The sequence below is a fragment of the Salmo salar genome, chromosome ssa28 (assembly GCF_905237065.1).
Source record: "Salmo salar chromosome ssa28, Ssal_v3.1, whole genome shotgun sequence".
Classification (NCBI taxonomy): domain Eukaryota; kingdom Metazoa; phylum Chordata; class Actinopteri; order Salmoniformes; family Salmonidae; genus Salmo; species Salmo salar.
The window spans coordinates 39,269,231-39,282,415 of record NC_059469.1 but is presented as its reverse complement, the minus strand read 5'-3'; the positions used below and the strand labels follow the sequence as shown (position 1 = coordinate 39,282,415).

The 13,185-nt window shown below is 47.6% G+C and overlaps 1 long non-coding RNA gene across 1 annotated transcript in view; it reads right to left on the bottom strand.

Moving 5' to 3' along the window:
• Positions 1–9,804, bottom strand: part of LOC106589991 (protein TBATA) — an 18,684-nt gene extending 8,880 nt beyond the window's left edge. The window contains exons 1-3 of the long non-coding RNA XR_006762629.1: positions 9,549–9,804; positions 8,836–9,046; positions 8,539–8,712 (exon numbers count right to left, since the gene is read on the bottom strand). This is a non-coding gene — a long non-coding RNA (protein TBATA). The remainder of the gene's footprint in view (positions 1–8,538; positions 8,713–8,835; positions 9,047–9,548) is intronic.
• Between the last annotated feature and the right edge of the window lie 3,381 nt (positions 9,805–13,185).

The following is a 13,185-nucleotide window of genomic DNA, read 5'->3' as shown; positions in this document are numbered from 1 at the left end:
ATCTCACTGTAACCCCCCTCCAGGTCTCTGTTCTCCTACTAATCTCACTGTAACCCCCCTCCAGATCTCTGTTCTCCTACTAATCTCACTGTAACCCCCCTCCAGGTCTGTTCTCCTACTAATCTCACTGTAACCCCCCCTCCAGGTCTCTGTTCTCCTACTAATCTCACTGTAACCCCCCTCCAGGTCTCTGTTCTCCTACTAATCTCACTGTAACCCCCTCCAGGTCATGTTCTCCTACTAATCTCACTGTAACCCCCCTCCAGGTCTCTGTTCTCCTACTAATCTCACTGTAACCCCCCTCCAGGTCTCTGTTCTCCTACTAATCTCACTGTAACCCCCCTCCAGGTCTCTGTTCTCCTACTAATCTCACTGTAACCCCCCTCCAGATCTCTGTTCTCCTACTAATCTCACTGTAACCCCCCCTCCAGGTCTGTTCTCCTACTAATCTCACTGTAACCCCCCTCCAGGTCTCTGTTCTCCTACTAATCTCACTGTAACCCCCCTCCAGGTCTCTGTTCTCCTACTAATCTCACTGTAACCCCCCTCCAGGTCTCTGTTCTCCTACTAATCTCACTGTAACCCCCCTCCAGGTCTGTTCTCCTACTAATCTCACTGTAACCCCCCTCCAGGTCCCTGTTCTCCTACTAATCTCACTGTAACCCCCCTCCAGGTCTGTTCTCCTACTAATCTCACTGTAACCCCCTCCAGGTCTCTGTTCTCCTACTAATCTCACTGTAACCCCCCTCCAGGTCTCTGTTCTCCTACTAATCTCACTGTAACCCCCCCTCCAGGTCTCTGTTCTCCTACTAATCTCACTGTAACCCCCCTCCAGGTCTCTGTTCTCTTACTAATCTCACTGTAACCCCCTCCAGGTCTCTGTTCTCCTACTAATCTCACTGTAACCCCCCTCCAGGTCTCTGTTCTCCTACTAATCTCACTGTAACCCCCCTCCAGGTCTCTGTTCTCCTACTAATCTCACTGTAACCCCCCTCCAGGTCTGTTCTCCTACTAATCTCACTGTAACCCCCCCTCCAGGTCTCTGTTCTCCTACTAATCTCACTGTAACCCCCCTCCAGGTCTCTGTTCTCCTACTAATCTCACTGTAACCCCCTCCAGGTCTGTTCTCCTACTAATCTCACTGTAACCCCCCTCCAGGTCTCTGTTCTCCTACTAATCTCACTGTAACCCCCTCCAGGTCTCTGTTCTCCTACTAATCTCACTGTAACCCCCTCCAGGTCTCTGTTCTCCTACTAATCTCACTGTAACCCCCCTCCAGGTCTGTTCTCCTACTAATCTCACTGTAACCCCCCCTCCAGGTCTCTGTTCTCCTACTAATCTCACTGTAACCCCCCTCCAGGTCTCTGTTCTCCTACTAATCTCACTGTAACCCCCCCTCCAGGTCTCTGTTCTCCTACTAATCTCACTGTAACCCCCCTCCAGGTCTCTGTTCTCCTACTAATCTCACTGTAACCCCCCTCCAGGTCTCTGTTCTCCTACTAATCTCACTGTAACCCCCCTCCAGGTCTCTGTTCTCCTACTAATCTCACTGTAACCCCCCCTCCAGGTCTCTGTTCTCCTACTAATCTCACTGTAACCCCCCTCCAGGTCTGTTCTCCTACTAATCTCACTGTAACCCCCCTCCAGGTCTCTGTTCTCCTACTAATCTCACTGTAACCCCCTCCAGGTCTGTTCTCCTACTAATCTCACTGTAACCCCCCCTCCAGGTCTCTGTTCTCCTACTAATCTCACTGTAACCCCCCTCCAGGTCTCTGTTCTCCTACTAATCTCACTGTAACCCCCCTCCAGGTCTCTGTTCTCCTACTAATCTCACTGTAACCCCCCTCCAGATCTGTTCTCCTACTAATCTCACTGTAACCCCCCTCCAGGTCTCTGTTCTCCTACTAATCTCACTGTAACCCCCCTCCAGGTCTCTGTTCTCCTACTAATCTCACTGTAACCCCCCTCCAGGTCTCTGTTCTCCTACTAATCTCACTGTAACCCCCCTCCAGGTCTCTGTTCTCCTACTAATCTCACTGTAACCCCCCTCCAGGTCTGTTCTCCTACTAATCTCACTGTAACCCCCCTCCAGGTCTCTGTTCTCCTACTAATCTCACTGTAACCCCCCCTCCAGGTCTCTGTTCTCCTACTAATCTCACTGTAACCCCCCTCCAGGTCTCTGTTCTCCTACTAATCTCACTGTAACCCCCCTCCAGGTCTCTGTTCTCCTACTAATCTCACTGTAACCCCCCTCCAGGTCTCTGTTCTCCTACTAATCTCACTGTAACCCCCCTCCAGGTCTGTTCTCCTACTAATCTCACTGTAACCCCCCTCCAGGTCTCTGTTCTCCTACTAATCTCACTGTAACCCCCCTCCAGGTCTCTGTTCTCCTACTAATCTCACTGTAACCCCCCTCCAGGTCTCTGTTCTCCTACTAATCTCACTGTAACCCCCCTCCAGGTCTCTGTTCTCCTACTAATCGCACTGTAACCCCCCCTCCAGGTCTGTTCTCCTACTAATCTCACTGTAACCCCCCCTCCAGGTCTCTGTTCTCCTACTAATCTCACTGTAACCCCCCTCCAGGTCTCTGTTCTCCTACTAATCTCACTGTAACCCCCCTCCAGGTCTCTGTTCTCCTACTAATCTCACTGTAACCCCCCCTCCAGGTCTCTGTTCTCCTACTAATCTCACTGTAACCCCCCTCCAGGTCTCTGTTCTCCTACTAATCTCACTGTAACCCCCCTCCAGGTCTCTGTTCTCCTACTAATCTCACTGTAACCCCCCTCCAGGTCTCTGTTCTCCTACTAATCTCACTGTAACCCCCCTCCAGGTCTGTTCTCCTACTAATCTCACTGTAACCCCCCTCCAGGTCTCTGTTCTCCTACTAATCTCACTGTAACCCCCTCCAGGTCTCTGTTCTCCTACTAATCTCACTGTAACCCCCCTCCAGGTCTCTGTTCTCCTACTAATCTCACTGTAACCCCCTCCAGGTCTGTTCTCCTACTAATCTCACTGTAACCCCCTCCAGGTCTGTTCTCCTACTAATCTCACTGTAACCCCCCTCCAGGTCTCTGTTCTCCTACTAATCTCACTGTAACCCCCTCCAGGTCTCTGATCTAATACTAATCTCACTGTAACCCCCCTCCAGGTCTGTTCTCCTACTAATCTCACTGTAACCCCCCTCCAGGTCTCTGTTCTCCTACTAATCTCACTGTAACCCCCCTCCAGGTCTCTGATCAATACTAATCTCACTGTAACCCCCCCTCCAGGTCTGTTCTCCTACTAATCTCACTGTAACCCCCCTCCAGGTCTCTGTTCTCCTACTAATCTCACTGTAACCCCCCTCCAGGTCTCTGTTCTCCTACTAATCTCACTGTAACCCCCCTCCAGGTCTGTTCTCCTACTAATCTCACTGTAACCCCCCTCCAGGTCTCTGTTCTCCTACTAATCTCACTGTAACCCCCCCTCCAGGTCTCTGTTCTCCTACTAATCTCACTGTAACCCCCCTCCAGGTCTGTTCTCCTACTAATCTCACTGTAACCCCCTCCAGGTCTCTGTTCTCCTACTAATCTCACTGTAACCCCCCTCGAGGTCTCTGTTCTCCTACTAATCTCACTGTAACCCCCTCCAGGTCTCTGTTCTCCTACTAATCTCACTGTAACCCCCCTCCAGGTCTCTGTTCTCCTACTAATCTCACTGTAACCCCCCTCCAGGTCTCTGTTCTCCTACTAATCTCACTGTAACCCCCCTCCAGGTCTCTGTTCTCCTACTAATCTCACTGTAACCCCCCTCCAGGTCTGTTCTCCTACTAATCTCACTGTAACCCCCCTCCAGGTCTGTTCTCCTACTAATCTCACTGTAACCCCCCTCCAGGTCTCTGTTCTCCTACTAATCTCACTGTAACCCCCCTCCAGGTCTCTGTTCTCCTACTAATCTCACTGTAACCCCCCTCCAGGTCTATGTTCTCCTACTAATCTCACTGTAACCCCCCTCCAGGTCTGTTCTCCTACTAATCTCACTGTAACCCCCCTCCAGGTCCCTGTTCTCCTACTAATCTCACTGTAACCCCCCTCCAGGTCTGTTCTCCTACTAATCTCACTGTAACCCCCCTCCAGGTCTCTGTTCTCCTACTAATCTCACTGTAACCCCCCTCCAGGTCTCTGTTCTCCTACTAATCTCACTGTAACCCCCCTCCAGGTCTCTGTTCTCCTACTAATCTCACTGTAACCCCCCTCCAGGTCTCTGTTCTCCTACTAATCTCACTGTAACCCCCCTCCAGGTCTCTGTTCTCCTACTAATCTCACTGTAACCCCCCTCCAGGTCTGTTCTCCTACTAATCTCACTGTAACCCCCCTCCAGGTCTCTGTTCTCCTACTAATCTCACTGTAACCCCCCCTCCAGGTCTCTGTTCTCCTACTAATCTCACTGTAACCCCCCTCCAGGTCTCTGTTCTCCTACTAATCTCACTGTAACCCCCTCCAGGTCTCTGTTCTCCTACTAATCTCACTGTAACCCCCCTCCAGGTCTGTTCTCCTACTAATCTCACTGTAACCCCCCCTCCAGGTCTCTGTTCTCCTACTAATCTCACTGTAACCCCCCCTCCAGGTCTCTGTTCTCCTACTAATCTCACTGTAACCCCCCCTCCAGGTCTGTTCTCCTACTAATCTCACTGTAACCCCCCCTCCAGGTCTCTGTTCTCCTACTAATCTCACTGTAACCCCCCTCCAGGTCTCTGTTCTCCTACTAATCTCACTGTAACCCCCCTCCAGGTCTCTGTTCTCCTACTAATCTCACTGTAACCCCCCTCCAGGTCTCTGTTCTCCTACTAATCTCACTGTAACCCCCCTCCAGGTCTCTGTTCTCCTACTAATCTCACTGTAACCCCCCTCCAGGTCTCTGTTCTCCTACTAATCTCACTGTAACCCCCCTCCAGGTCTGTTCTCCTACTAATCTCACTGTAACCCCCCCTCCAGGTCTCTGTTCTCCTACTAATCTCACTGTAACCCCCCTCCAGGTCTCTGTTCTCCTACTAATCTCACTGTAACCCCCCTCCAGGTCTGTTCTCCTACTAATCTCACTGTAACCCCCCTCCAGGTCTCTGTTCTCCTACTAATCTCACTGTAACCCCCCTCCAGGTCTCTGTTCTCCTACTAATCTCACTGTAACCCCCCTCCAGGTCTCTGTTCTCCTACTAATCTCACTGTAACCCCCCCTCCAGGTCTGTTCTCCTACTAATCTCACTGTAACCCCCCTCCAGGTCTCTGTTCTCCTACTAATCTCACTGTAACCCCCCTCCAGGTCTGTTCTCCTACTAATCTCACTGTAACCCCCCTCCAGGTCTCTGTTCTCCTACTAATCTCACTGTAACCCCCCCTCCAGGTCTCTGTTCTCCTACTAATCTCACTGTAACCCCCCCTCCAGGTCTCTGTTCTCCTACTAATCTCACTGTAACCCCCCCTCCAGATCTGTTCTCCTACTAATCTCACTGTAACCCCCCTCCAGGTCTCTGTTCTCCTACTAATCTCACTGTAACCCCCCTCCAGGTCTCTGTTCTCCTACTAATCTCACTGTAACCCCCTCCAGGTCTCTGTTCTCCTACTAATCTCACTGTAACCCCCCCTCCAGGTCTCTGTTCTCCTACTAATCTCACTGTAACCCCCCTCCAGGTCTGTTCTCCTACTAATCTCACTGTAACCCCCCTCCAGGTCTCTGTTCTCCTACTAATCTCACTGTAACCCCCTCCAGGTCTCTGTTCTCCTACTAATCTCACTGTAACCCCCCTCCAGGTCTCTGTTCTCCTACTAATCTCACTGTAACCCCCCTCCAGGTCTCTGTTCTCCTACTAATCTCACTGTAACCCCCCCTCCAGGTCTCTGTTCTCCTACTAATCTCACTGTAACCCCCCTCCAGGTCTGTTCTCCTACTAATCTCACTGTAACCCCCCCTCCAGGTCTCTGTTCTCCTACTAATCTCACTGTAACCCCTCTCCAGGTCTGTTCTCCTACTAATCTCACTGTAACCCCCCTCCAGGTCTCTGTTCTCCTACTAATCTCACTGTAACCCCCCTCCAGGTCTCTGTTCTCCTACTAATCTCACTGTAACCCCCCTCCAGGTCTCTGTTCTCCTACTAATCTCACTGTAACCCCCCTCCAGGTCTCTGTTCTCCTACTAATCGCACTGTAACCCCCCCTCCAGGTCTGTTCTCCTACTAATCTCACTGTAACCCCCCCTCCAGGTCTCTGTTCTCCTACTAATCTCACTGTAACCCCCCCTCCAGGTCTCTGTTCTCCTACTAATCTCACTGTAACCCCCCCTCCAGGTCTCTGTTCTCCTACTAATCTCACTGTAACCCCCCTCCAGGTCTCTGTTCTCCTACTAATCTCACTGTAACCCCCCCTCCAGGTCTCTGTTCTCCTACTAATCTCACTGTAACCCCCCTCCAGGTCTCTGTTCTCCTACTAATCTCACTGTAACCCCCCTCCAGGTCTCTGTTCTCCTACTAATCTCACTGTAACCCCCCTCCAGGTCTGTTCTCCTACTAATCTCACTGTAACCCCCCTCCAGGTCTCTGTTCTCCTACTAATCTCACTGTAACCCCCCTCCAGGTCTCTGTTCTCCTACTAATCTCACTGTAACCCCCTCCAGGTCTCTGTTCTCCTACTAATCTCACTGTAACCCCCCTCCAGGTCTGTTCTCCTACTAATCTCACTGTAACCCCCCTCCAGGTCTCTGTTCTCCTACTAATCTCACTGTAACCCCCCTCCAGGTCTCTGTTCTCCTACTAATCGCACTGTAACCCCCCTCCAGGTCTCTGTTCTCCTACTAATCGCACTGTAACCCCCCTCCAGATCTCTGTTCTCCTACTAATCTCACTGTAACCCCCCCTCCAGGTCTCTGTTCTCCTACTAATCTCACTGTAACCCCCCTCCAGGTCTCTGTTCTCCTACTAATCTCACTGTAACCCCCCCTCCAGGTCTCTGTTCTCCTACTAATCTCACTGTAACCCCCCTCCAGGTCTCTGTTCTCCTACTAATCTCACTGTAACCCCCCTCCAGGTCTCTGTTCTCCTACTAATCTCACTGTAACCCCCCTCCAGGTCTCTGTTCTCCTACTAATCTCACTGTAACCCCCCTCCAGATCTCTGTTCTCCTACTAATCTCACTGTAACCCCCCTCCAGGTCTCTGTTCTCCTACTAATCTCACTGTAACCCCCCTCCAGGTCTGTTCTCCTACTAATCTCACTGTAACCCCCCTCCAGGTCTCTGATCAATACTAATCTCACTGTAACCCCCCTCCAGGTCTCTGTTCTCCTACTAATCTCACTGTAACCCCCCTCCAGGTCTCTGATCAATACTAATCTCACTGTAACCCCCCTCCAGGTCTCTGTTCTCCTACTAATCTCACTGCAACCCCCCTCCAGGTCTCTGTTCTCCTACTAATCTCACTGTAACCCCCCTCCAGGTCTCTGATCAATACTAATCTCACTGTAACCCCCCTCCAGGTCTCTGTTCTCCTACTAATCTCACTGCAACCCCCCTCCAGGTCTGTTCTCCTACTAATCTCACTGTAACCCCTCTCCAGGTCTCTGTTCTCCTACTAATCTCACTGTAACCCCCCTCCAGGTCTGTTCTCCTACTAATCTCACTGTAACCCCCCTCCAGATCTCTGTTCTCCTACTAATCTCACTGTAACCCCCCTCCAGGTCTCTGATCACTACTTAGCTTCCTTTCCTCTCCATCTCTTCTCCAACCCTAACCACTCAGCCCAGATAGTCATGCGTTGCCGCAATCTTTGCTCCCTCTCTCCCCGACTACTTCCTCCTCTTCTATCATATCCTCTCTCCGTTCTGCTCAATCGTTTTTCCCTCCTTTTTCCTGACTCTTCCTCTTGACCCTACTCTCCTTCCTTTGACTCTCATTGTCCCCCTTTCTGCACAGTCAGCTCAGCTCCGGGTAGCTGAGCGGAAATGTAGGAAAACTAAACTTCTGTAGGACCTATCATCCTTTCACTCCCTTCTCTTCCTCTGTATCCACTGCTAAAGCCACTTTCAATCACTCAAAATGTCAAGCTTCTGCCTCCAACCCTGGGAAACTCTTCTCCACTTTCTCCTCCCTCCTTAATTCTCTTCCTCCTCCCGACATCTGCTCCTCATTCACTCAGCCTGTTGAGTCCACTGGTCCCACTAAAGCAGAACTATCCTACGCCTTGACCTCTTTCTCCTCTCTCCAGATCAAATCCTGCGTCTAGTGAGGTCTGGACACCCAACAACCTGCCCACCATAAAAACATGTTTTACTTTTACAAACAGGATGAGAGAGAGAGAGAGAGAGAGAGAGAGACCCACAGTAGCTACTGTATTGGCAGTGGTGTCTGCTGTCGCAGGTGGGAATGTGCAAATTACCTGAAAAATATGTTCTAATCTGTCAATGTTAATTTCAAAATGCACCAAATTCATTCTTCTAAACAGGAATTCTGGGAAAACCTGGACATTTTTTGGGGGGGAAAAGTTTCCGGAAGTTTGCAACCTTTATAAATTCACCTGTTCTGTGTCCGGTGCTATATCTACCCCCGAACACGCTGTGTCCTGCAGGCAGGGAGAAAGGTGCTCCTGAAGTTGTCCTGAATACCTGACTCTTGATGAGCGGATGGGGGAATAGTGAGGTGGTCACATACCAGTCGTCATTCACCATGCATACTGGAATCCCATTTAGACCTAGAGAGGAAAAGAAAAGGCGGAGGCCGTGTCACAAATGGTACCCTATTCCCTACGGACCCTGGTCAAAAGAAGTGCACTTCTATAGGGAATAGGGTGCTTTGGTCCAATGCGGTCTCTCACCTTGGATGTGTGTGACTCTGTGTGGGTGAGGGTTGTGTCTAGAGAAGAAAGAGTGGTGACTCAACGCTCCAAATCGTGGACTGCCCCTAGTGGCCATGTTGGAAACGTCGGCCGTGAACGGCATAACATGATCGTCACGATGACCCGTGTTCCTGTCAGATATTTTCTTTTCACCACAGGGATCTGGGCTGTTAAAGAGCGGCATGATGATCTGTGAGAGAAATATCACAGAGTTTATTGCGGATGTGAAGGGTTGTATGTAGCTCCTGTTGGTAGATCGTGGTGCTCGCTAATGGCAGGATTGTGGGTTCGATTCCCGGGGTCACCTGCTTTGGATAAAAGCGATATGTAAATGGTGCTATTAGAGACAGATCAATTGCCATTGAAATGTAACATTTAAATTCCACACTATACAAACCCAAAGCCTTGTCATGTGCACGTACTGTTTATAAATAATATAATGTTGTCATGGAAACTTGAGAAGTCTTGTGGACTTTATAAACAGTCTTGTGTAGGCAAAGTTGTTGAACATTTAGTGCTTAAAATGTTTTTTTTTTTTGTTTTGTTTTTTTAAATAAAATATCTTCATGATTTTACAATATCTAATATTACGTATCTATAGGCCTAGTGTTCTGTTAAGCAAGACATGAAAAATAACAAAAATCAGATTTTTTCTTAAAAACTGTGTTAAATAAAATGTAAACTTATCCTACCTCAGAAAGTCCACATAGCCTCTCCACAGCCTTCAGACTCTGACTTAGCGTCCAATGTTTCCCACGTTGCTAGGAGACCCAGCTCTCAACATGAAAAATAAAAGCATCCGGTTAACAATGGGGACTGTAACTTTGTGTATAAATCCCTGAGGAAATCCATGTATGTTCCGAGACCACACACAGACCAGGGGCGAAAATCTGATATCAACTTTGGAGGGGACAATTACATGACATTTTCTCAAGAGCAATTCCTGAGGGGGACATCAAAAGTAGTGCTGTAACACATAGCCTACATTGTAATATGGTAAATGTATATTGAGGAACCAAAGAAATAAGGTGTTTGCCGTACTCCTAACTACCGGTACCCAAAACTACACAACTAATCACAACAGCAATACCATTGCCTTTAACAAATCTTAGTTCAGTCACCAGTTTAAGTTGAGAGTGGGGGTATCCATGGCATTTTACAATTATGTTCCTATTTTACAAGTCCAAAAAAATTGAGAACCTTTCATAATGTTGCCAAACAAAGACTCAACAAACTTACCTGAGACTCCCTGTCTCTGCCAGTCTGTCCCTGCATATCTGTCCCCAACTCTGCTGTCTGTGTGCCATCTGTTGCCTGCTCTGCCTAATGACATCATTGTGAAACATTTCCATTAGAATTTAATTTCTTTCTTATGAACATTTTATCAACTAGTCTTTGAGATATTAGGCTACTAGGGTTCTTACTTTGCGTTTTGGTGTATTGAAAAATACTCTGATGTCCGTCTTTTATTTTTCTGCCATTTTTCTACCTGGCTGGCTGGCTACACACACAGGTTATTTACAGTAGGAGGTGGGCTTCTATCATCTTATCTTTTATCATTCTATTTGGGCTTCGATCTAAAAGGTAGCTAGCAAATGTGAAACGGATTAAAATGACAAGAGTTGACAGCTGTATGAGTTCACCATTTACACAACATATGCTGCAACCTTTTGTAATTTTAATAGTTTGTTTCATATTGGCTGGCTTCCAACAATAGCTGAATTTGCAAAGCTAGCGAGCACCAATTCAGTTTCAGTGGTGTTTGCTATAATCTTTGCTACCCGGGTTAAATAAAGGTGAAATAAAATAAATAAAAGTTCCCTTGCGACAATTTAGCTTTTGCAACGAGACCATTAAATATATTTAAGACAATGGTAGAAGAGAGTGTAGTTCTGTTCAGTTTGGGCTTCAGTTTATCGCTAACCTTATCACAGGGACTTTGAAGCACTAACTTACATCATCTGCATGCTGATTCCATCTTTGACGACGCCACATAAATGGAATAGGTACTAGCTAGCTTAATAGTTAATATTTGCGCGCTAGCTCTGCACATTCAGCTAGTGTGTGTGTGCGCGATTGACTGGATGAACCTCACGGCAGTTACGTAGCAAGCTAAGGAACTGGCAGTGGATCAAACCATTGTGAGGAAAAGGGTGGGGGGGGGTCGCAATCTTTTGAAACTTAAAAACGCGCTATTAAGTGTCTATAATCAGCACAATTGCTTTCATTGCGTATTATTAATATTATTTAAATTACATAGTTATGTTTCAGTGATATATTGGGGGGGGACAAATCATATTTTTCCCAGGATGGGGGGGTCGTGTCCCCCCCGTCCCCCCCTGGGATTTCCGCCCCTGACACAGACTACATTCCAAATGGCACGCAGTTACCTATACTGAGTATACAAAACAATAAGAACACCTGCTCTTTCCATGACATAGCTTTCACCTGGATTCACCTGGATTTACCTGGATTCACCTGGATTTACCTGGATTCACCTGGATTTACCTGGATTCACCTGGATTTACCTGGATTCACCTGGATTTACCTGTTCGGTCTATGATTCCTTATTGATGTCACTTGTTAAATCCACTTCAATCAGTGTAGATGAAGGGGAGGAGACAGGTTAAAGAAAGATTTTTTTAAGCCTTGAGACAATTGAGACATGGATTGTGTATGTGTGTCGTTTAGAGGGTGAATGGGCAAGACAAAATGGTGAAGTGCCTTTGAACGGAGAGACAATATTAGGAAGGTGTTCTTTAAGCTGGACATCAAGAGTAAGTTGCGACATCACAGAGTAACCTAGATAGGTCCCACTCTAAGACATTGATAGAGTCTATCCTGGATAGGTCCCACTCTAAGACATTGTTAGAGTCTATCCTGGATAGGTCCCACTCTAAGACATCACAGTCTATCCTGGATAGGTCCCACTCTAAGACATTGTTAGAGTCTATCCTGGATAGGTCCCACTCTAAGACATCACAGTCTATCCTGGATAGGTCCCACTCTAAGACATTACAGTCTATCCTGGATAGGTCCCACTCTAAGACATTGCAGTGTATCCTGGATAGGTCCCACTCTAAGACATTGCAGTGTATCCTGGATAGGTCCCACTCTAACACATTACAGTCTATCCTGGATAGGACCCACCACCACTGCCACCGTGACTCAACTCTCCGACTGACAGAGGCTACTACCGGAATGTTTCTCCAGACCACGAGACACCCCAAAAATCGGTGATCTCTCAAAAACGTCTGTAGCGCCCGAACGGTTTGGTTTACAAAAAACTGGTATGACCGTTCTATGGAAAGATGAGACTCACAAACATGATGGTGTTGTTCGTATGGCTCTATGACCCACAAGCGTCACGGGACTCGTCTGAAGTCGTTACAGCCGATCTGCCAACTTCTGTCTGTAGCGTCCAAACCGTTTGGGCTACACACTAATATGACCCATCCATGGAGAGTTTAGTCTCTCACGAACACGTACATGTTGGTTGTATTGCTCTAGGACGCCCACAAGCCTCACAAGACTCATCTGAAGAGAGCCCAGTACCAAAAAAAAATGAATGGAAATTCAAAATGGAAGTAGTTTAGTGCCCCCCAAAAAATGGGCAAAATTTTTTATCCTGATCTTTCTTAAATCACTCAGATAAAAACAAACGTCCTTTTTGATTGATTTTTTTTACAATCTGTTTATCCATATTTGAATCTGTTATTCAATGCATTTCTATTGGCTAATAGCAGCAAGGTCAAATTGAAATGAGGATTCAGGAGCTCATGAAAATAGACCAGATGAAGCCGAGGGCTGTAGATGAAGGGTCTGGGGGAGGACTCTGTAGGGTTTGGCTTGGAGTCTCAGGTAGACATCATCGTTAGGCTGTGGTACTTAGGCTGCTGTGTTGATGAGTCATCTGAAATTAAAGGACCTCAGCGTTACTCTGGACCCTGAACTCTCTTTTGAAAAACATAACAAGAATATTTCAAAGGGAGCTTTTTTTTTTCTCCATCTTAGTAACATTGCAAAATTCAGAAACCTTTTCGTCCAAAAATGATGCAGTAAAGCTAATCCATGCTTTTGTCACTTCTAGATGAGACTACTGCAATGCTCTACTCTCCGGCTATCCGGATAAAGCACTAAATAGACTTCAGTTAGTGCTAAACACGGCTAGAATCCTGACTAGAACTGATTTCAAGGTTTTACTGCTAACCTACAAAGCATTACTGTACATGGACTTGCTCCTACCTATCTCTCCGATTTGGTCCTGCCGTACATACCTACACGTACGCTATGGACACAAGACGCAGGCCTCCTTATTGTCCCTAGAAC